General features: G+C 48.0%; 21 non-coding genes and 2 pseudogenes across 21 annotated transcripts; 21 read left to right on the top strand and 2 right to left on the bottom strand.

Moving 5' to 3' along the window:
• The first annotated feature begins 1,495 nt into the window (after positions 1–1,495).
• Positions 1,496–1,659, top strand: LOC135045331 (U1 spliceosomal RNA). Its single transcript, XR_010237817.1, has one exon. It is a non-coding gene; the product is annotated as a U1 spliceosomal RNA (small nuclear RNA).
• Positions 1,660–1,811: 152 nt separating this feature from the next.
• LOC135045334 (U1 spliceosomal RNA) lies at positions 1,812–1,953 on the top strand (annotated as a pseudogene).
• Positions 1,954–2,626: 673 nt separating this feature from the next.
• Positions 2,627–2,790, top strand: LOC135045312 (U1 spliceosomal RNA). Its single transcript, XR_010237799.1, has one exon. It is a non-coding gene; the product is annotated as a U1 spliceosomal RNA (small nuclear RNA).
• Positions 2,791–2,942: 152 nt separating this feature from the next.
• On the top strand, positions 2,943–3,105 carry LOC135045359 (U1 spliceosomal RNA). Its single transcript, XR_010237842.1, has one exon. It is a non-coding gene; the product is annotated as a U1 spliceosomal RNA (small nuclear RNA).
• Positions 3,106–3,779: 674 nt separating this feature from the next.
• Positions 3,780–3,945, top strand: LOC135045332 (U1 spliceosomal RNA). Its single transcript, XR_010237818.1, has one exon. It is a non-coding gene; the product is annotated as a U1 spliceosomal RNA (small nuclear RNA).
• A 152-nt stretch (positions 3,946–4,097) lies between these two features.
• On the top strand, positions 4,098–4,260 carry LOC135045337 (U1 spliceosomal RNA). The gene has a single exon (XR_010237822.1). It is a non-coding gene; the product is annotated as a U1 spliceosomal RNA (small nuclear RNA).
• A 671-nt stretch (positions 4,261–4,931) lies between these two features.
• Positions 4,932–5,095, top strand: LOC135045343 (U1 spliceosomal RNA). Its single transcript, XR_010237827.1, has one exon. It is a non-coding gene; the product is annotated as a U1 spliceosomal RNA (small nuclear RNA).
• Positions 5,096–5,247: 152 nt separating this feature from the next.
• Positions 5,248–5,410, top strand: LOC135045350 (U1 spliceosomal RNA). The gene has a single exon (XR_010237834.1). It is a non-coding gene; the product is annotated as a U1 spliceosomal RNA (small nuclear RNA).
• Positions 5,411–6,081: 671 nt separating this feature from the next.
• On the top strand, positions 6,082–6,246 carry LOC135045341 (U1 spliceosomal RNA). The gene has a single exon (XR_010237825.1). It is a non-coding gene; the product is annotated as a U1 spliceosomal RNA (small nuclear RNA).
• A 152-nt stretch (positions 6,247–6,398) lies between these two features.
• LOC135045340 (U1 spliceosomal RNA) lies at positions 6,399–6,561 on the top strand. Its single transcript, XR_010237824.1, has one exon. It is a non-coding gene; the product is annotated as a U1 spliceosomal RNA (small nuclear RNA).
• Positions 6,562–7,235: 674 nt separating this feature from the next.
• LOC135045305 (U1 spliceosomal RNA) lies at positions 7,236–7,399 on the top strand. Its single transcript, XR_010237795.1, has one exon. It is a non-coding gene; the product is annotated as a U1 spliceosomal RNA (small nuclear RNA).
• Positions 7,400–7,551: 152 nt separating this feature from the next.
• Positions 7,552–7,714, top strand: LOC135045336 (U1 spliceosomal RNA). The gene has a single exon (XR_010237821.1). It is a non-coding gene; the product is annotated as a U1 spliceosomal RNA (small nuclear RNA).
• Positions 7,715–8,388: 674 nt separating this feature from the next.
• LOC135045320 (U1 spliceosomal RNA) lies at positions 8,389–8,552 on the top strand. The gene has a single exon (XR_010237807.1). It is a non-coding gene; the product is annotated as a U1 spliceosomal RNA (small nuclear RNA).
• A 152-nt stretch (positions 8,553–8,704) lies between these two features.
• Positions 8,705–8,867, top strand: LOC135045346 (U1 spliceosomal RNA). The gene has a single exon (XR_010237830.1). It is a non-coding gene; the product is annotated as a U1 spliceosomal RNA (small nuclear RNA).
• A 674-nt stretch (positions 8,868–9,541) lies between these two features.
• Positions 9,542–9,705, top strand: LOC135045318 (U1 spliceosomal RNA). The gene has a single exon (XR_010237805.1). It is a non-coding gene; the product is annotated as a U1 spliceosomal RNA (small nuclear RNA).
• A 152-nt stretch (positions 9,706–9,857) lies between these two features.
• LOC135045342 (U1 spliceosomal RNA) lies at positions 9,858–10,020 on the top strand. The gene has a single exon (XR_010237826.1). It is a non-coding gene; the product is annotated as a U1 spliceosomal RNA (small nuclear RNA).
• Positions 10,021–10,694: 674 nt separating this feature from the next.
• Positions 10,695–10,858, top strand: LOC135045316 (U1 spliceosomal RNA). Its single transcript, XR_010237803.1, has one exon. It is a non-coding gene; the product is annotated as a U1 spliceosomal RNA (small nuclear RNA).
• Positions 10,859–11,010: 152 nt separating this feature from the next.
• LOC135045356 (U1 spliceosomal RNA) lies at positions 11,011–11,171 on the top strand. The gene has a single exon (XR_010237839.1). It is a non-coding gene; the product is annotated as a U1 spliceosomal RNA (small nuclear RNA).
• A 674-nt stretch (positions 11,172–11,845) lies between these two features.
• On the top strand, positions 11,846–12,009 carry LOC135045323 (U1 spliceosomal RNA). Its single transcript, XR_010237810.1, has one exon. It is a non-coding gene; the product is annotated as a U1 spliceosomal RNA (small nuclear RNA).
• Positions 12,010–12,161: 152 nt separating this feature from the next.
• LOC135045345 (U1 spliceosomal RNA) lies at positions 12,162–12,324 on the top strand. The gene has a single exon (XR_010237829.1). It is a non-coding gene; the product is annotated as a U1 spliceosomal RNA (small nuclear RNA).
• Positions 12,325–13,148: 824 nt separating this feature from the next.
• On the bottom strand, positions 13,149–13,311 carry LOC135045335 (U1 spliceosomal RNA). The gene has a single exon (XR_010237820.1). It is a non-coding gene; the product is annotated as a U1 spliceosomal RNA (small nuclear RNA).
• Positions 13,312–13,463: 152 nt separating this feature from the next.
• Positions 13,464–13,627, bottom strand: LOC135045324 (U1 spliceosomal RNA). Its single transcript, XR_010237811.1, has one exon. It is a non-coding gene; the product is annotated as a U1 spliceosomal RNA (small nuclear RNA).
• Positions 13,628–17,124: 3,497 nt separating this feature from the next.
• Positions 17,125–17,303, top strand: LOC135045306 (U1 spliceosomal RNA; annotated as a pseudogene).
• Positions 17,304–20,245: the final 2,942 nt, after the last annotated feature.

Raw genomic sequence — 20,245 nt, 5'->3', positions numbered from 1 at the left:
CACTCCCCCGGGTGAAGATCGTGTCTGCTGAGGAAGTCTGCTTCCCAGTTGTCCACTCCCGGAATGAACACTGCTGACAGTGCTATCACATGATTCTCCGCCCAGCGAAGAATCCTTGCCACTTCCATCATTGCCCTCCTGCTTCTTGTGCCGCCCTGTCTGTTTACGTGGGCGACTGCCGTGATGTTGTCCGACTGGATCAACACCGGCTGACCCTGAAGCAGAGGTCTTGCCTGACTTAGGGCATTGTAAATGGCCCTTAGTTCCAGGATATTTATGTGAAGTGACGTTTCCATGCTTGACCACAAGCCCAGGAAATTTCTTCCCTGTGTGACTGCTCCCCAGCCTCTCAGGCTGGCATCCGTGGTCACCAGGACCCAATCCTGAATGCCGAATCTGCGGCCCTCTAGGAGATGAGCACTCTGTAACCACCACAGGAGAGACATCCTTGTCCTTGGAGACAGGGTTATCCGCTGATGCATTTGAAGATGCGATCCGGACCATTTGTCCAGCAGATCCCACTGAAAAGTTCTTGCATGGAATCTGCCGAATGGAATCGCTTCGTAAGAAGCCACCATCTTTCCCAGGACCATTGTGCATTGTACTGACACTTGGCCTGGTCTTAGGAGGTTCCTGACTATGTCGGATAACTCCTTGGCTTTCTCCTCCGGGAGAAACACCTTTTTCTGTACTGTGTCCAGAATCATCCCTAGGAACAGCAGACGTGTCGTCGGAATCAGCTGCGATTTTGGAATATTTAGAATCCATCCGTGCTGTCGTAGTACTACTTGAGATAGTGCTACTCCGACCTCTAACTGTTCTCTGGACCTTGCCTGCTTACTTTGTGCCTTCCAATGCACAATGCAAACTACAGGTAGTGCTGCAGGGCCCACACCCTTTTACTTGCCGTACAGAGCAGCTCTGGAGCTGTTACAGTGCCCAGCTGCTGCAAGAAATCAGCTTGAATGCTTCAGGGGCTGGGGCATAGCCAACATGAGCCCCACACCGAAGGAGGGTGGAGGTGTTTAATGCGAACTAGGGGTCATCCAAGCACCGCAAAAGGCCGCCATGCCCTGCACGCCCCTTTTCTCTTTTCATATGCAGACGAGGGTTGAAGCCAACTTTGACCCACTGCTTGGATGACATCACCGTATGCAAATCCATCTGCTGCAGGCCTTCCCCCAGGAATGCTTGCACTAGTTGTTGCATTTGGTTTGTTGTTTGACCCACTGCTTGGATGACATCACCGTATGCAAATCCATCTGCTGCAGGCCTTCCCCCAGGAATGCTTGCACTAGTTGTTGCATTTGGTTTGTTGTTTGGGGGTGCTTCATTATTAGGCAGCCTTCTGCCCTCCCATGTTCATCTGAAAATTTGTGTTCTCCCTGCAGTTGTTGTCCCCAGATGAGAGTTCCCTTGTGCTGCCTCAGTTGAATCTCCTTTACTTGACAGAGATGTGCCTGAGCAGCGGCCCTCCCCAGCCCTATCCCAAATCATACTTATTTTGCATAGGAGATACCATGGTCATGAAGATTGTTCTCCCAGGGTGAGGTTCATTCATTGCATTCTGGGTATGCTGACCCCTGTGATTTCCCCAAATGTGGGAAACTCGACTGCATTATTTGTGGTAGTGGGGGACTGTGTTTGTGCTTTCCTCTGGTCAGCTCTGGTAAAAGTCAGATTTATTTGTCTCAGATCTTCCTCTAGCCTTGTTCTTCTTTCGAGAGTTCCCTTGTGCTGCCTCAGTTGGATCTCCTTCACTTGACAGGGTGGTACCCGAGCAGCGACCCTCCCCAGCTCTAGCCCAACTTCTACTTACCTGGCAGGTGAGATACTATGATCATGTAAGTGCTTCTCCCAGGGCAAGGCTCACCCATTGCACTCTGGGTGTGCTGCTCCTGCGATTTCCCCAAATGTGGGAAACTTGACTGCATAATTTGTGTTTCCCCTGGTCGGCTCTCATATAATTCAGATCTCTTTGTCTCAGGTCTCTCTCCAGCCTAGTTTGCTGTCTGTTTCAACTTCTCTTTTCTTGAGCCGCTCCCTTCTATGCCCTTGCGCACTATCCTGACTTCTCCCGTCTGCTTACTTTGTGCCTTCCAATGCACAATGCAAACTACAGGTAGTGCTGCAGGGCCCACACCCTTTTACTTGCCGTTCAGAGCAGCTCTGGAGCTGTTACAGTGCCCAGCTGCTGCAAGAAATCAGCTTGAATGCTTCAGGGGCTGGGGCATAGCCAACATGAGCCCCACACCGAAGGAGGGTGGAGGTGTTTAATGCGAACTAGGGGTCATCCAAGCGCCGCAAAAGGCCACCATGCCCTGCACGCCCCTTTTCTCTTTGAAGCCAACTTTGACCCACTGCTTGGATGACATCACCATATGCAAATCCATCTGCTGCAGGCCTTCCCCCAGGAATGCTTGTACTAGTTGTTGCATTTGGTTTGTTGTTTGGGGGTGCTTCAGTATTAGGCAGCCTTCTGCCCTCCCATGTTTATCTGGAAATATGTGTTCTCCCTGCAGTTGTTGTCCCCAGATGAGAGTTCCCTTGTGCTGCCTCAGTTGAATCTCCTTTACTTGACAGAGATGTGCCTGAGCAGCGGCCCTCCCCAGCCCTATCCAAAATCATACTTATTTTGCATAGGCGATACCATGGTCATGAAGATTGTTCTCCCAGGGTGAGGTTCATTCATTGCATTCTGGGTATGCTGACCCCTGTGATTTCCCCAAATGTGGGAAACTCGACTGCATTATTTGTGGTAGTGGGGGACTGTGTTTGTGCTTTCCTCTGGACAGCTCTGGTAAAAGTCAGATTTATTTGTCTCAGATCTTCCTCTAGCCTTGTTCTTCTTTCGAGAGTTCCCTTGTGCTGCCTCAGTTGGATCTCTTTCACTTGACAGGGGGGTGCCAGAGCAGCGACCCTCCTCAGCTCTAGCCCAACTCCTACTTACCTGCCAGGTGAGATACTTTGATCATGAAGGTGCTTCTCCCAGGGCAAGGCTCACCCATTGCACTCTGGGTGTGGTGCCCCTGCGATTTCCCCAAATGTGGGAAGCTTGACTGCATAATTTGTGTTTCCCCTGGTCGGCTCTCGTATAATTCAGATCTCTTTGTCTCAGGTCTCTCTCCAGCCTAATTTGCTGTCTGTTTCCACTTCTTTTTTCATGAGCCCCTCCCTTTTATACCCTTGTGCACTATCCTGACTTCTCCTCCTGTCTGCTTTCTTTGTGCCTTCCAATGCACAATGCAAACTACAGGTAGTGCTGCAGGGCCCACACCCTTTTACTTGCCGTACAGAGCAGCTCTGGAGCTGTTACAGTGCCCAGCTGCTGCAAGAAATCAGCTTGAATGCTTCAGGGGCTGGGGCATAGCCAACATGAGCCCCACACCGAAGGAGGGTGGAGGTGTTTAATGCGAACTAGGGGTCATCCAAGCGTCGCAAAAGGCCGCCATGCCCTGCACGCCCCTTTTCTCTTTTCATATGCAGACGAGGGTTGAAGCCAACTTTGACCCACTGCTTGGATGACATCACCGTATGCAAATCCATCTGCTGCAGGCCTTCCCCCAGGAATGCTTGCACTAGTTGTTGCATTTGGTTTGTTGTTTGGGGGTGCTTCAGTATTAGGCAGCCTTCTGCCCTCCCATGTTCATCTGAAAATATGTGTTCTCCCTGCAGTTGTTGTCCCCAGATGAGAGTTCCCTTGTGCTGCCTCAGTTGAATCTCCTTTACTTGACAGAGATGTGCATGAGCAGCGGCCCTCCCCAGCCCTATCCCAAATCATACTTATTTTGCATAGGAGATACCATGGTCATGAAGATTACTCTCCCAGGGTGAGGTTCATTCATTGCATTCTGGGTATGCTGACCCCTGTGATTTCCCCAAATGTGGGAAACGCGACTGCTTTATTTGTTGGTAGTGGGGGGACTGTGTTTGTGCTTTCTTCTGGTCAGCTCTGGTAAAAGTCAGATTTCTTTGTCTCAGATCTTCCTCTAGCCTTGTTCTTCTTTCGAGAGTTCCTTTGTGCTGCCTCAGTTGGATCTCCTTCACTTGACAGGGGGGTGCCCGAGCAGCGACCCTCCCCAGCTCTTGCCCAACTCCTACTTACCTGCCAGGTGAGATACTATGATCATGAAGGTGCTTCTCCCAGGGCAAGGCTCACCCATTGCACTCTGGGTGTGCTGCCCCTGCGATTTCCCCAAATGTGGGAAACTTGACTGCATAATTTGTGTTTCCCCTGGTCGGCTCTCGTATAATTCAGATCTCTTTGTCTCAGGTCTCTCTCCAGCCTAGTTTGCTGTCTGTTTCCACTTCTCTTTTCTTGAGCCGCTCCCTTCTATGCCCTTGCGCACTATCCTGACTTCTCCCATCTGCTTACTTTGTGCCTTCCTACGCACAATGCGAACTACAGGTAGTGCTGCAGGGCCCACACCCTTTTAGTTGCCTTACAGAGCAGCTCTGGAGCTGTTACAGTGCCCAGCTGCTGCAAGAAATCAGCTTGAATGCTTCAGGGGCTGGGGCATAGCCAACATGAGCCCCACACCGAAGGAGGGTGGAGGTGTTTAATGCGAACTAGGGGTCATCCAAGCGCCGCAAAAGGCCGCCATGCCCTGCATAACCCTTTTCTCTTTTCATATGCAGATGAGGGTTCCAGCCAACTTTGGCCCACTGCTTGGATGACATCACCGTATGCAAATCCGTCTTCTGCAGACCTTCACCCAGGAATGCTTTTACTAGTTGTTGCATTTGGTTTGTTGTTTGGGGGTGCTTCAGTATTAGGCAGCCTTCTGTCCTCCCATGTTCATCTGAAAATATGTGTTCTCCCTGCAGTTGTTGTCCCCAGATGAGAGTTCCCTTGTGCTGCCTCAGTTGAATCTCCTTTACTTGACAGAGATGTGCCTGAGCAGCGGCCCTCCCCAGCCCTATCCCAAATCATACTTATTTTGCATAGGAGATACCATGGTCATGAAGATTGTTCTCCCAGGGTGAGGTTCATTCATTGCATTCTGGGTATGCTGACCCCTGTGATTTCCCCAAATTTGGGAAACTCGACTGCATTATTTGTGGTAGTGGGGGACTGTGTTTGTGCTTTCCTCTGGTCAGCTCTGGTAAAAGTCAGATTTCTTTGTCTCAGATCTTCCTCTAGCCTTGTTCTTCTTTCGAGAGTTTCCTTGTGCTGCCTCAGTTGGATCTCCTTCACTTGACAGGGGGGTGCCCGAGCAGCGACCCTCCCAAGCTCTAGCCCAACTCCTACTTACCTGCCAGGTGAGATACTATAATCAGGAAGGTGCTTCTCCCAGGGCAAGGCTCACCCATTGCACTCTGGGTGTGCTGCTCCTGCGATTTCCCCAAATGTGGGAAACTTGACTGCATAATTTGTGTTTCCCCTGGTCGGCTCTCGTATAATTCAGATCTCTTTGTCTCAGGTCTCTCTCCAGCCTAGTTTGCTGTCTGTTTCAACTTCTCTTTTCTTGAGCCGCTCCCTTCTATGCCCTTGCGCACTATCCTGACTTCTCACGTCTGCTTACTTTGTGCCTTCCAATGCACAATGCAAACTACAGGTAGTGCTGCAGGGCCCACACCCTTTTACTTGCCGTTCAGAGCAGCTCTGGAGCTGTTACAGTGCCCAGCTGCTGCAATAAATCAGCTTGAATGCTTCAGGGGATGGGGCATGGCCAACATGAGCCCCACACCAAAGGAGGGTGGGGGTGTTTAATGCGAACTAGGGGTCATCCAAGCATCGCAAAAGGCCGCCATGCCCTGCACGCCCCTTTTCTCTTTTCATATGCAGATGAGGGTTGAAGCCAACTTTGACCCACTGCTTGGATGACATCACCGTATGCAAATCCGTCTTCTGCAGAACTTACCCCAGGAATGCTTGCACTAGTTGTTGCATTTGGTTTGTTGTTTGGGGGTGCTTCAGTATTAGGCAGCCTTCTGCCCTCCCATGTTCATCTGAAAATATGTGTTCTCCCTGCAGTTGTTGTCCCCAGATGAGAGTTCCCTTGTGCTGCCTCAGTTGAATCTCCTTTACTTGACAGAGATGTGCATGAGCAGCGGCCCTCCCCAGCCCTATCCCAAATCATACTTATTTTGCATAGGAGATACCATGGTCATGAAGATTACTCTCCCAGGGTGAGGTTCATTCATTGCATTCTGGGTATGCTGACCCCTGTGATTTCCCCAAATGTGGGAAACGCGACTGCTTTATTTGTTGGTAGTGGGGGACTGTGTTTGTGTTTTCCTCTGGTCAGCTCTGGTAAAAGTCAAATTTCTTTGTCTCAGATCTTCCTCTAGCCTTGTTCTTCTTTCGAGAGTTTCCTTGTGCTGCCTCAGTTGGATCTCCTTCACTTGACAGGGGGGTGCCCGAGCAGCGACCCTCCCCAGCTCTAGCCCAACTCCTACTTACCTGCCAGGTGAGATACTATGATCATGAAGGTGCTTCTCCCAGGGCAAGGCTCACCCATTGCACTCTGGGTGTGCTGCCCCTGCGATTTCCCCAAATGTGGGAAACTTGACTGCATAATTTGTGTTTCCCCTGGTCAGGTCTCGTATAATTCAGATCTCTTTGTCTCAGGTCTCTCTCCAGCCTAGTTTGCTGTCTGTTTCAACTTCTCTTTTCTTGAGCCGCTCCCTTTTATACCCTTGTGCACTATCCTGACTTCTCCTCCTGTCTGCTTACTTTGTGCCTTCCAATGCGCAATGCAAACTACAGGTAGTGCTGCAGGGCCCACACCCTTTTACTTGCCTAACAGAACAGCTCTGGAGCTGTTACAGTGCCAAGCTGCTGCAAGAAATCAGCTTGAATGCTTCAGGGGATGGGGCATGGCCAACATGAGCCCCACACCGAAGGAGGGTGGGGGTGTTTAATGCGAACTAAGGGTCATCCAAGCGCCGCAAAAGGCCGCCATGCCCTGCATACCCCTTTTCTCTTTTCATATGCAGATGAGGGTTCCAGCCAACTTTGGCCCACTGCTTGGATGACATCACCGTATGCAATTCCGTCTTCTGCAGAACTTCCCCCAGGAATGCTTGTACTAAGTGTTGCATTTGGTTTGTTGTTTGGGGGTGCTTCAGTATTAGGCAGCCTTCTGCCCTCCCATGTTCATCTGAAAATATGTGTTCTCCCTGCAGTTGTTGTCCCCAGATGAGAGTTTCCTTGTGCTGCCTCAGTTGAATCTCCTTTACTTGACAGAGATGTGCATGAGCAGCGGCCCTCCCCAGCCCTATCCCAAATCATACTTATTTTGCATAGGAGATACCATGGTCATGAAGATTGTTCTCCCAGGGTGAGGTTCATTCATTGCATTTTGGGTATGCTGACCCCTGTGATTTCCCCAAATGTGGGAAACTCGACTGCATTATTTGTGGTAGTGGGGGACTGTGTTTGTGCTTTCCTCTGGTCAGCTCTGGAAAAAGTCAGATTTCTTTGTCTCAGATCTTCCTCTAGCCTTGTTCTTCTTTCGAGAGTTCCCTTGTGCTGCCTCAGTTGGATCTCTTTCACTTGACAGGGGGGTGCCCGAACAGCGACTTTCCCCAGCTCTAGCCCAACTCCTACTTACCTGCCAGGTGAGATACTATGATCATGAAGGTGCTTCTCCCAGGGCAAGGCTCACCCATTGCACTCTGGGTGTGCTGCCCCTGCGATTTCCCCAAATGTGGGAAACTTGACTGCATAATTTGTGTTTCCCCTGGTCGGCTCTCGTATAATTCAGATCTCTTTGTCTCAGGTCTCTCTCCAGCCTAGTTTGCTGTCTGTTTCCACTTCTCTTTTCTTCAGCCGCTCCCTTCTATACCCTTGTGCACTATCCTGACTTCTCCTCCCATCTGCTTACTTTGTGCCTTCCAATGCACAATGCAAACTACAGGTAGTGCTGCAGGGCCCACACCCTTTTACTTGCCTTACAGAGCAGCTCTGGAGCTGTTACAGTGCCCAGCTGCTGCAAGAAATCAGCTTGAATGCTTCAGGGGATGGGGCATGGCCAACATGAGCCCCACACCAAAGGAGGGTGGAGGTGTTTAATGCGAACTAGGGGTCATCCAAGCACCGCAAAAGGCCACCATGCCCTGCACGCCCCTTTTCTCTTTTCATATGCAGATGAGGGTTGAAGCCAACTTTGACCCACTGCTTGGATGACATCACCGTATGCAAATCCGTCTTCTGCAGAACTTCCCCCAGGAATGCTTGGACTAGTTGTTGCATTTGGTTTGTTGTTTGGGGGTGCTTCAGTATTAGGCAGCCTTCTGCCCTCCCATGTTCATCTGAAAATATGTGTTCTCCCTGCAGTTGTTGTCCCCAGATGAAAGTTCCCTTGTGCTGCCTCAGTTGAATCTCCTTTACTTGACAGAGATGTGCATGAGCAGCGGCCCTCCCCAGCCCTATTCCAAATCATACTTATTTTGCATAGGAGATACCATGGTCATGAAGATTTTTCTCCCAGGGTGAGGTTCATTCATTGCATTTTGGGTATGCTGACCCCTGTGATTTCCCCAAATGTGGGAAACTTGACTGCATTATTTGTGGTAGTGGGAGACTGTGTTTGTGCTTTCCTCTGGTCAGCTCTGGTAAAAGTCAGATTTCTTTGTCTCAGATTTTCCTTTAGCCTTGTTCTTCTTTCGAGAGTTCCCTTGTGCTGCCTCAGTTGGATCTCCTTCACTTTACAGGGGGGTACCCGAGCAGCGACCCTCCCCAGCTCTAGCCCAACTCCTACTTACCTGCCAGGTGAGATACTATGATCATGAAGGTGCTTCTCCCAGGGCAAGGCTCACCCATTGTACTCTGGGTGTGCTGCTCCTGCGATTTCCCCAAATGTGGGAAACTTGACTGCATAATTTGTGTTTCCCCTGGTCGGCTCTCGTATAATTCAGATCTCTTTGTCACAGGTCTCTCTCCAGCCTAGTTTGCTGTCTGTTTCCACTTCTCTTTTCTTCAGCCGCTCCCTTCTATACCCTTGTGCACTATCCTGACTTCTCCTCCCGTCTGCTTACTTTGTGCCTTCCAATGCACAATGCAAACTACAGGTAGTGCTGCAGGGCCCACACCCTTTTACTTGCCTTACAGAGCAGCTCTGGAGCTGTTACAGTGCCCAGCTGCTGCAAGAAATCAGCTTGAATGCTTCAGGGGATGGGGCATGGCCAACATGAGCCCCACACCAAAGGAGGGTGGAGGTGTTTAATGCGAACTAGGGGTCATCCAAGCACCGCAAAAGGCCGCCATGCCCTGCACGCCCCTTTTCTCTTTTCATATGCAGATGAGGGTTGAAGCCAACTTTGACCCACTGCTTGGATGACATCACCGTATGCAAATCCGTCTTCTGCAGAACTTCCCCCAGGAATGCTTGCACTAGTTGTTGCATTTGGTTTGTTGTTTGGGGGTGCTTCAGTATTAGGCAGCCTTCTGCCCTCCCATGTTCATCTGAAAATATGTGTTCTCCCTGCAGTTGTTGTCCCAAGATGAGAGTTCCCTTGTGCTGCCTCAGTTGAATCTCCTTTACTTGACAGAGATGTGCATGAGCAGCGGCCCTCCCCAGCCCTATTCCAAATCATACTTATTTTGCATAGGAGATACCATGGTCATGAAGATTTTTCTCCCAGGGTGAGGTTCATTCATTGCATTTTGGGTATGCTGACCCCTGTGATTTCCCCAAATGTGGGAAACTTGACTGCATTATTTGTGGTAGTGGGAGACTGTGTTTGTGCTTTCCTCTGGTCAGCTCTGGTAAAAGTCAGATTTCTTTGTCTCAGATTTTCCTTTAGCCTTGTTCTTCTTTCGAGAGTTCCCTTGTGCTGCCTCAGTTGGATCTCCTTCACTTTACAGGGGGGTACCCGAGCAGCGACCCTCCCCAGCTCTAGCCCAACTCCTACTTACCTGCCAGGTGAGATACTATGATCATGAAGGTGCTTCTCCCAGGGCAAGGCTCACCCATTGTACTCTGGGTGTGCTGCTCCTGCAATTTCCCCAAATGTGGGAAACTTGACTGCATAATTTGTGTTTCCCCTGGTCGGCTCTCGTATAATTCAGATCTCTTTGTCTCAGGTCTCTCTCCAGCCTAGTTTGCTGTCTGTTTCCACTTCTCTTTTCTTCAGCCGCTCCCTTCTATACCCTTGTGCACTATCCTGACTTCTCCTCCCGTCTGCTTACTTTGTGCCTTCCAATGCACAATGCAAACTACAGGTAGTGCTGCAGGGCCCACACCCTTTTACTTGCCTTACAGAGCAGCTCTGGAGCTGTTACAGTGCCCAGCTGCTGCAAGAAATCAGCTTGAATGCTTCAGGGGATGGGGCATGGCCAACATGAGCCCCACACCAAAGGAGGGTGGAGGTGTTTAATGCGAACTACGGGTCATCCAAGCACCGCAAAAGGCCGCCATGCCCTGCACGCCCCTTTTCTCTTTTCATATGCAGATGAGGGTTGAAGCCAACTTTGACCCACTGCTTGGATGACATCACCGTATGCAAATCCGTCTTCTGCAGAACTTCCCCCAGGAATGCTTGCACTAGTTGTTGCATTTGGTTTGTTGTTTGGGGGTGCTTCAGTATTAGGCAGCCTTCTGCCCTCCCATGTTCATCTGAAAATATGTGTTCTCCCTGCAGTTGTTGACCCAAGATGAGAGTTCCCTTGTGCTGCCTCAGTTGAATCTCCTTTACTTGACAGAGATGTGCATGAGCAGCGGCCCTCCCCAGCCCTATTCCAAATCATGCTTATTTTGCATAGGAGATACCATGGTCATGAAGATTTTTCTCCCAGGGTGAGGTTCATTCATTGCATTTTGGGTATGCTGACCCCTGTGATTTCCCCAAATGTGGGAAACTTGACTGCATTATTTGTGGTAGTGGGGGACTGTGTTTGTGCTTTCCTCTGGTCAGCTCTGGTAAAAGTCAGATTTCTTTGTCTCAGATTTTCCTCTAGCCTTGTTCTTCTTTCGAGAGTTCCCTTGTGCTGCCTCAGTTGGATCTCCTTCACTTTACAGGGGGGTACCCGAGCAGCGACCCTCCCCAGCTCTAGCCCAACTCCTACTTACCTGCCAGGTGAGATACTATGATCATGAAGGTGCTTCTCCCAGGGCAAGGCTCACCCATTGCTCTGGGTGTGCTGCTCCTGCGATTTCCCCAAATGTGGGAAACTTGACTGCATAATTTGTGTTTCCCCTGGTCGGCTCTCGTATAATTCAGATCTCTTTGTCTCAGGTCTCTCTCCAGCCTAGTTTGCTGTCTGTTTCCACTTCTCTTTTCTTGAGCCGCTCCCTTCTATGCCCTTGCGCACTATCCTGACTTCTCCTCCTGTCTGCTTACTTTGTGCCTTCCAACGCACAATGCGAACTACAGGTAGTGCTGCAGGGCCCACACCCTTTTACTTGCCTTACAGAGCAGCTCTGGAGCTGTTACAGTGCCCAGCTGCTGCAAGAAATCAGCTTGAATGCTTCAGGGGCTGGGGCATAGCCAACATGAGCCCCACACCAAAGGAGGGTGGAGGTGTTTAATGCAAACTAGGGGTCAGCCAAGCGCCGCAAAAGGCCACCATGCCCTGCACGCCCCTTTTCTCTTTTCATATGCAGACGAGGGTTGAAGCCAACTTTGACCCACTGCTTGGATGACATCACCATATGCAAATCCATCTGCGGCAGGCCTTCCCCCAGGAATGCTTGCACTAGTTGTTGCATTTGGTTTGTTGTTTGGGGGTGCTTCAGTATTAGGCAGCCTTCTGCCCTCCCATGTTCATCTGAAAATATATGTTCTCCCTGCAGTTGTTGTCCCCAGATGAGAGTTCCCTTGTGTTGCCTCAGTTAAATCTCCTTTACTTGACAGAGATGTGCATGAGCAGCGGCCCTCCCCAGCCCTATTCCAAATCATACTTATTTTGCATAGGAGATACCATGGTCATGAAGATTTTTCTCCCAGGGTGAGGTTTATTCATTGCATTTTGGGTATGCTGACCCCTGTGATTTCCCCAAATGTGGGAAACTTGACTGCATTATTTGTGGTAGTGGGAGGCTGTGTTTGTGATTTCTTCTGGTCAGCTCTGGTAAAAGTCAGATTTCTTTGTCTCAGATTTTCCTTTAGCCTTGTTCTTCTTTCGAGAGTTCCCTTGTGCTGCCTCAGTTGGATCTCCTTCACTTTACAGGGGGGTACCCGAGCAGCGACCCTCCCCAGCTCTAGCCCAACTCCTACTTACCTGCCAGGTGAGATACTATGATCATGAAGGTGCTTCTCCCAGGGCAAGGCTCACCCATTGTACTCTGGGTGTGCTGCTCCTGCGATTTCCCCAAATGTGGGAAACTTGACTGCATAATTTGTGTTTCCCCTGGTCGGCTCTCGTATAATTCAGATCTCTTTGTCTCAGGTCTCTCTCCAGCCTAGTTTGCTGTCTGTTTCCACTTCTCTTTTCTTCAGCCGCTCCCTTCTATACCCTTGTGCACTATCCTGACTTCTCCTCCCGTCTGCTTACTTTGTGCCTTCCAATGCACAATGCAAACTACAGGTAGTGCTGCAGGGCCCACACCCTTTTACTTGCCTTACAGAGCAGCTCTGGAGCTGTTACAGTGGCCAGCTGCTGCAAGAAATCAGCTTGAATGCTTCAGGGGCTGGGGAATAGCCAACATGAGCCCCACACCGAAGGAGGGTGGAGGTGTTTAATGCAAACTAGGGGTCAGTCAAGCGCCGCAAAAGGCCACCATGCCCTGCACGCCCCTTTTCTGTTTTCATATGCAGACGAGGGTTGAAGCCACCTTTGACCAACTGCTTGGATGACATCACCACAAATCCATCTGCGGCAGGCCTTCCCCCAGGAATGCTTGCACTAGTTGTTGCATTTGGTTTGTTGTTTGGGGGTGCTTCAGTATTAGGCAGCCTTCTGCTCCACCCTCCTTTGGTGTTTGGCTCATGTTGGCCATGTCCCATCCCCTGAAGCATTCAAGCAGATTTCTTGCAGCAGCTGGGCACTGTAACAGCTCCAGAGACGCTCTGTAAGGCAAGTAAAAGGGTGTGGGCCCTGCAGCACTACCTGTAGTTTGCATTGTGCATTGGAAGGCACAAAGTAAGCAGACGGGAGGAGAAGTCAGGATAGTGCACAAGGGTATAGAAGGGAGCGGCTGAAGAAAAGAGAAGTGGAAACAGACAGCAAACTAGGCTGGAGAGAGATCTGAGACAAAGAGATCTGAATTATACGAGAGCCGACCAGGGGAAACACAAATTATGCAGTCAAGTTTCCCACATTTGGGGAAATCGCAGGGGCAGCACACCCAGAGTGCAATGGGTGAGCCTTGCCCTGGGAGAAGCACCTTCATGATCATAGTATCTCACCTGGCAGGTAAGTAGGAGTTGGGCTAGAGCTGGGGAGGGTCGCTGCTCGGGCACCCCCCTGTTAAGTGAAGGAGATCCAACTGAGGCAGCACAAGGGAACTCTCGAAAGAAGAACAAGGCTAAAGGAAAATCTGAAACAAAGAAATCTGACTTTTACCAGAGCTGACCAGAAGAAATCACAAACACAGCCTCCCACTACCACAAATAATGCAGTCGAGTTTCCCACATTTGGGGAAATCACAGGGGTCAGCATACCCAAAATGCAATGAATGAACCTCACCCTGGGAGAAAAATCTTCATGACCATGGTATCTCCTATGCAAAATAAGTATGATTTGGAATAGGGCTGGGGAGGGCCGCTGCTCATGCACATCTCTGTCAAGTAAAGGAGATTCAACTGAGGCAGCACAAGGGAACTCTCATCTTGGGACAACAACTGCAGGGAGAACATATATTTTCAGATGAACATGGGAGGGCAGAAGGCTGCCTAATACTGAAGCACCCCCAAACAACAAACCAAATGCAACAACTAGTGCAAGCATTCCTGGGGGAAGGCCTGCCGCAGATGGATTTGCATATGGTGATGTCATCCAAGCAGTTGGTCAAAGTTGGCTTCAACCCTCGTCTGCATATGAAAAGAGAAAAGGGGCGTGCAGGGCATGGTGGCCTTTTGCGGCGCTAGGCTGACCCCTAGTTTGCATTAAACACCTCCACCCTCCTTTGGTGTGGGGCTCATGTTGGCTATGCCCCAGCCCCTGAAGCATTCAAGCTGAATTCTTGCAGCAGCTGGGCACTGTAACAGCTCCAGAGCTGCTCTGTAAGGCAAGTAAAAGGGTGTGGGCCCTGCAGCACTACCTGTAGTTCGCAGATGGATTTGCCGCCATAGAATGCGCCTGCTGAATCGTGTTACAGATCCAGAGAGCAATAGTCTGCTTTGAAGCAGGGGTGCCAATCTTGTTGGCTGCATACAGGACAAACAGTGCTTCTGTTTTTCTGACTCTAGCCGTTCTGGCCACGTAAATTTTCAAAGCCCTGACCACATCAAGGGACTCGGAATCCTCCAAGTCACGCGTAGCCACAGGCATCACAATAGGTTGGTTCATATGAAAGGATGATTCCACTTTTAGCAGGAATTGAGGACGGGTCTGCAATTCCGCTGCCACCGCGCTACAACCCCGGCCGACGCAATTGCCGGTCTGAGTAAGGTACCAGAATGTGTGTAAATGGACTTTAGGGTAACCTCCTGCTTGCGGTCAGCAGGGTCCCTGATGGTAGCCGTATCCTGGGATGGCAGCGCTACCTTTTTGGATAAGCGTGTCAATGCTTTATCAACCCTAGGGGAGGATTCCCACCGTATCCTGTCCATTGGCGGGAAAGGATACGCCATAAGAATCCTTTTGGGAATCTGCAGCTTTTTGTCTGGAGATTCCCAAGCTTTTTCACATAATTCGTTCAACTCATGTGAGGGGGGAAAGGTTATCTCAGGTTTCTTTCCCTTATACATGTGTACCCTCGTGTCAGGGACAGGGGACTCTGTGATGTGCAAAACATCTTTTAGTGCAATAATCATATATCGAATACATTTAGCCAATTTTGGCTGTAACTTTGCATCATCGTAGTCGACACTGGAGTCAGAATCCGTGTCGGTATCTGTGTCAACTATTTGGGATAGTGGGCGCTTTTGAGACCCCGAAGGTCCCTGCGACATAGGGACAGGCATGGGTTGACTCCCTGACTGTTCCCTAGCTTCAGCTTTGTCTAATCTCTTGTGTAATAAGTTTACATTAGCACTTAAAACATTCCACATATCCATCCAGTCAGGTGTCGGCGTTGTCGATGGAGACACCACATTAATTTGCTCCTGCTCCTCTCTAGGAGAGCCTTCTACCTCAGACATGTCGACACACGTGTACCGACACACCATACACTCAGGGAATCCTCTTATCTGAGGACAGTTCCCCAACAAGGCCCTTTGGAGAGACAGAGAGAGAGAGTATGCCAGCACACACCCCAGCGCTATATGACCCAGGAAAAAAACACAATAATTTTATGTTTACCCAGTAGCGCTGTATTTCCATATATATATGCGCCTAATTATGTGCCCCCCTCTTCTTTAAGACCCTCTTTCTACCGTGGTATAAGCAGGGGAGAGTCCGTGGAGCTTCCCCTCAGCGGTGCTGTGGAGAAAATGGCGCTGGTGAGTGCTGAGGGAGAAGCCCCACCCCCTCAGCGACGGGCTTCTGTCCCGCTCAAATATAGTAAAAAAAAGGCGGGGGCTCTTATATATATATACAGTGCCTAGCTGCATATATATTTATTTTGCCAAAGAGAGGTCTATATTGCTGCCCAGGGCGTCCCCCCTGCGCCCTTCACCCTTACACTGACTGCCGTGTGAGAGGTGTATGGGAGCAATGGAGCACAGCTTTACTGCTGTGCGTTACCTCAGTGAAGATCATGAAGTCTTCCGCCGCCTCTGAAGTCTTCTTTTCTTCTCATACTCACCCGGCTTCTATCTTCCGGCTCTGCGAGGGGGACGGCGGCGCGGCGCTGGGACGGACGGCGAGGGTGAGACCTGCGTACCGATCCCTCTGGAGCTAATGCTGTACAGTAGCCTAAGAAGCAGAGCCTATCAACTCACAGAAGTAGGTGTGCATCTCTCCCCTCCGCCCCTCGATGCAGGGAGTCTGTTGCCAGCAGGCTCCCTGAAAATAAAAAAATCTAACAAATATACTTTCTGTCAGGAAACTCAGGAGAGCTCCCTGAAAAGCACCCAGTCTCCTCTGGGCACAGTAGTAAACTGAGGTCTGGAGGAGGGGCATAGAGGGAGGAGCCAGTGCACACCCAGATCTAAAGTCTTTCTTAAAGTGCCCATGTCTCCTGCGGAGCCCGTCTATCCCCCATGGTCCTTACGGAGTCCCCAGCATCCTCTAGGACGTAAGAGAAAAATTATGCTGGCAGAAAAATCCAATTGAGTGATTAAACAGCTCCAGAGCTGCTCTGTAAGGCAAGTAAAAGGGTGTGGGCCCTGCAGCACTACCTGTAGTTTGCATTGTGCATTGGAAGCCTAGTTTGCTGTCTGTTTCCACTTCTTTTTTCTTGAGCCCCTCCCGTCTATACCCTTGTGCACTATCCTGACTTCTCTTCCCGTCTGCTTACTTTGTGCCTTCCAAAGCACAATGCAAACTACAGGTAGTGCTGCAGGGCCCACACCCTTTTACTTGCCTTACAGAGCAGCTCTTGAGCTGTTACAGTGCCCAGCTGCTGCAAGAAATCAGCGTGAATGCTTCAGGGGCTGGGGCATGGCCAACATGAGCCCCACACCGAAGGAGGGTGGGGGTGTTTAATGCGAACTAGGGGTCTCGCACAATGCGAACTACAGGTAGTGCTGCAGGGCCCACACCCTTTTACTTGCCTTACAGAGCAGCTCTGGAGCTGTTACAGTGCCCAGCTGCTGCAAGAAATGTGAACTAGGTGTCATCCAAGTGCCGCAAAAGGCCGCCATGCCCTGCACGCCCCTTTTCTCTTTTCATATGCAGACGAGGGTTGAAGCCAACTTTGACCCACTGCTTGGATGACATCGCCATATGCAAATCCATCTGCTGCAGGCCTTCCCCCAGGAATGCTTGCACTAGTTGTTGCATTTGGTTTGTTGTTTGGGGGTGCTTCAGTATTAGGCAGCCTTCTGCCCTCCCATGTTCATCTGAAAATATGTGTTCTCCCTGCAGTTGTTGTCCCCAGATGAGAGTTCCCTTGTGCTGCCTCAGTTGAATCTCCTTTACTTGACAGAGATGTGCCTGAGCAGCGGCCCTCCCCAGCCCTATCCCAAATCATACTTATTTTGCATAGGAGATACCATGGTCATGAAGACTGTTCTCCCAGGGAGCGGTTCATTCATTGCATTCTGGGTATGCTGACCCCTGTGATTTCCCCAAATGTGGGAAACTCGACTGCATTATTTAATGCGAACTAGGGGTCATCCAAGCACCGCAAAAGGCCGCCATGCCCTGCATACCCCTTTTCTCTTTTCATAAGCAGACGAGGTTTGAAGCCAACTTTGACCCACTGCTTGGATGACATCACTTGCTGCCTTTCCAATGAAGCAAGTTTAATTTAATAATAGGTGAAAAACCATCCCTACAAAGGTGTTAATCAGATACTTGGCTTTGTGGACACTTTTCAGAGCACAAATTTGTTAGCATAAAATAAAGCCAGAAAATGAAGAGCTGTTTAATCACTCAATTGGATTTTTCTGCCAGCATATTTCTTTTTCTCTGCAACCCACTGCTAAATTGTGCTTCCTAGCTGTTTTTATAAAATCACTGAATCAAATCTAACTCTGATTACATCAGAGAAGGCCAGGTACCCTACACCATAACAGGGGGTTTGAAATTTTGACTTGTCTACTTAAAGATCACCAAAATCTGATAACAAGGTCAATTAAGTCTCTGGGTGGGATTGAACCACCAACCTTTTGGTTAATAGCCTTACACACTAACTGATTGCGCCACAGCAACACTTTGCAAAAGTCCATACTGACAAAGGCTAATAAGCATTCATCTAGAACGATTCCTAGAAACATTTTAAAAAGTCAATAATGTGGAGAGTTTTTGTAAGATGTTTCTTCCATCAACCAATGAAGAAACACATTGGTACTTTCCCATGATGAGTGAGTGCTTCAGGATCTTTTGCACTTACATGTGCAGCAGAGTACTGTAATGGAAGTGCTGGGTCCATAACCCAGAGGTAGGCAGATTGAAACTATCCTCTGCTATATGCATTTTTTTTTGTTAATTAAAGTAATCCAAAACTGGGATTGATATTTTTGCTCTTTTATTTTTACTTAAAGTACAATAACTTTTACCATTTTAATTTGTTTTAATAGTATATTGACAGTATTGTTTTCTTTCAAAAATCCAATTAATTTTCTTTACCCGATTATTAAAATGGTAATTGACAAAAACAAACTACATTGTCACCAGAAGAGCAATACAAAATGTACAAGTGATATATTAAAATCATCTTTCCAGCTTGAATTTCAATGATGCATTGGGGCAATGATTTTGTGAGAAACATCTTCACCCTTAAATAAAGATTTTCTTAATTCCTTACCTGTGTGCTAATTAGATATCACCTTGTTTTCATATTAAACAGACTTCCACATGAGAAAACAGCAAAGATGCAGTGGCGTTAATGTTTCCTGGTGTCAACCTGTATTATTTCCGTAGATATTGAAATGAGGATGCATCTTGCTGCCTTTCCAATGAAGCAAGTTTAATTTAGTAATAGGTGAAAAACCATCCCTACAAAGATGTTAATCAGATACTTGGCTTTGTGGACACTTTTCTGAGAACAAATTTGTTATCATAAAAATAAAGCCAGAAAATGAAGAGCTGTTTAATCACTCAATTGGATTTTTCTGCCAGCATTTTTCTTTTTCTCTGCAACCCACTGCTAAATTGTGCTTCCTAGCTGTTTTTTTTATAAAATCACTTAATCAAATCTAACTCTGATTACATCAGAGAAGGCCAGGTACCCTACACCATAAGAGGGGGTTTGCAATTTTGACTTGTCTACTTAAATATCACCAAAATCTGATCACAAGGTCAATTACGTCCCTGGGTGGGATTGAACAACCAACCTTTTGATAAATAGCTGAACACACTAACCGATTGCGCCACAGAGACACTTTGCAGAAAATACATACTGACAAAGACTAATAAGCATTCATCTAGAACGTTTCCTAGAAAAACTTTAAAAAGTCAATAATCTGGAGAGTTTTTGTAAGATGTTTCTTCCAGCAACCAATGAAGAAACACATTGGTACTTTCGCATGATGAGTGAGTGCTTCAGGATCTCTTGCACTTACATGTGCAGCAGAGTACTGCAATGGAAGCATGCTGGGCCCATAACCCAGAGGTAGGCAGATTGAAACTATCCTTTGCTATATGCATTATTTTTTTGTACATTAAAGTAATTCATAACTGGGATTGATATTTTAGCTTTTATTTTTACTTAAAGTACAATAACTTTTACCATTTTAATTTGTTTTAATAGTATATTGACAATATTGTTTTCTTTCAAAAATCCAAGCCACTGCATCTTTGCTGTTTTCTCATATGGAAGTCTGTTTAATGTGAAAACAAGGTGATATCTAATTAGCACACAGGTAAGGAATTAAGAAAATCTTTATTTAAGGGTGAAGATGTTTCTCACAAAATCGTTGCCCCAATGCATCATTGAAATTCAAGCTGGAAAGATGATTTTAATATATCACTTGTACATTTTGTATTGCTCTTCTGGTGACAATGTAGTTTGTTTTTGTCAATTACCATTTTAATAATCGGGTAAAGAAAATTAATTGGATTTTTGAAAGAAAACAATACTGTCAATATACTATTAAAACAAATTAAAATGGTAAAAGTTATTGTACTTTAAGTAAAAATAAAAGCTAAAATATCAATCCCAGTTTTGGATTACTTTAATGAACAAAAAAAAATGCATATAGCAAAGGATAGTTTCAATCTGCCTACCTCTGGGTTATGGGCCCAGCATGCTTCCAGTGCAGTACTCTGCTACACATGTAAGTGCAAGAGATCCTGAAGCACTCACTCATCATGCGAAAGTACCAATGTGTTTCTTCATTGGTTGCTGGAAGAAACATCTTACAAAAACTCTCCAGATTATTGACTTTTTAAAGTTTTTCTAGGAAACGTTCTAGATGAATGCTTATTAGTCTTTGTCAGTATGTACTTTTTGCAAAGTGTCTCTGTGGCGCAATCGGTTAGTGTGTTCAGCTATTAATCAAAAGGTTGGTGGTTCAATCCCACCCAGGGACGTAATTGACCTTGTGATCAGATTTTGGTGATATTTAAGTAGACAAGTCAAAATTGCAAACCCCCTCTTATGGTGTAGGGTACCTGGCCTTCTCTGATGTAATCAGAGTTAGATTT

Source organism: Pseudophryne corroboree, unplaced genomic scaffold, assembly GCF_028390025.1.
Source record: "Pseudophryne corroboree isolate aPseCor3 unplaced genomic scaffold, aPseCor3.hap2 scaffold_900, whole genome shotgun sequence".
Classification (NCBI taxonomy): Eukaryota; Metazoa; Chordata; class Amphibia; order Anura; family Myobatrachidae; genus Pseudophryne; species Pseudophryne corroboree.
The sequence above is the reverse complement of the archived record's forward strand: the minus strand, read 5'-3'. Positions and strand labels throughout refer to the sequence as shown.